At 47.7% G+C, this 1,063-nt stretch overlaps 1 protein-coding gene across 5 annotated transcripts in view; it reads right to left on the bottom strand.

Moving 5' to 3' along the window:
• Pkd1 (polycystin 1, transient receptor potential channel interacting) overlaps positions 1-1,063 on the bottom strand; it is a 51,097-nt gene that overhangs the window by 11,102 nt on the left and 38,932 nt on the right. The gene's annotated exons all lie outside the window — the stretch shown is intronic.

Here is a 1,063-nt window from a genome sequence, read left to right as displayed (position 1 = left end):
TCAGGACCTTTGGAAGAGCAGTCGGGTGCATCTTACCTGCTGAGCCATCTCACCAGCCCCAAATCTCAGTTTCTTAAATCTGTTAACAAACACCAAGTCCACAGTAGCAGGGCTTCCAGTAGCAAGGGCTATAAACCATGCCAGCCTATCAAGTGACGGGATACACATCACTAGTAACCAGGCCTCCTCACAGTTCAGTCACACAGACAACTATAGAGCTAGGAACTCTCCTTTTCTCTATAGATGAATTCATAACGTTTAAAACTGGGCACTCAGAAGAGAAAACTGGCAGCAGTAATGAAAGCATGGCAAAGAAAGAAACTGGCGGGGTTGAGGTCATGCTCAGGCGCATAGCATGTCTCAGCAGGAAGCCCTGGGCCCATCTCAAGTACACACATGTCAGGAGGGAAAAATAGCAACACTGGAAATAAAATTAGAATAAAAAAAATAAAGTTGTTCAAAAAAAAATTCTTGCCTTGGATTTTGTCAGAAAAGAGACTTTCCACGTAAACAAGGAAAGTTGTGGGGGGGGGGGAGCGGGCTGTTTCGGCAGAAGAAGATAAAAGAGCAGGCTGTCTCGGCAGAAGCAGTTGGTAAAAGCTCCCCAGAGAGCTCTTGGGGGCATTTCACAACAGTCACAGCAAACAGAAATGTTGAAAGTCAATTTGAACTTGGAGTGTGTCACTGGAGTAGCTGTGTTCACAATATTTGAAGATTCCAAAAGGAAGCAAAGCACTTTCACCTCCAGGGTGTGTCTGTGTGTCTGTCTGTAGTGCTTGTCCAGGGTGTGTCTGTGTGTCTGTAGTGCTTGTCCAGGGTGTGTCTGTGTGTCTGTAGTGCTTGTCCAGGGTGTGTCTGTGTGTCTGTCTGTAGTGCTTGTCCAGGGTGTGTCTGTGTGTCTGTCTGTAGTGCTTGTCCAGGGTGTGTCTGTGTGTCCGTAGTGCTTGTCCAGGGTGTGTCTGTGTGTCCGTAGTGCTTGTCCAGGGTGTGTCTGTGTGTCCATAGTGCTTGTCCAGGGTGTGTCTGTGTGTCCGTAGTGCTTGTCCAGGGTGTGTCTGTGTGT

This window comes from Mus pahari, chromosome 21 (genome assembly GCF_900095145.1).
Source record: "Mus pahari chromosome 21, PAHARI_EIJ_v1.1, whole genome shotgun sequence".
Classification (NCBI taxonomy): Eukaryota; Metazoa; Chordata; class Mammalia; order Rodentia; family Muridae; genus Mus; species Mus pahari.
The sequence above is the reverse complement of the archived record's forward strand: the minus strand, read 5'-3'. Positions and strand labels throughout refer to the sequence as shown.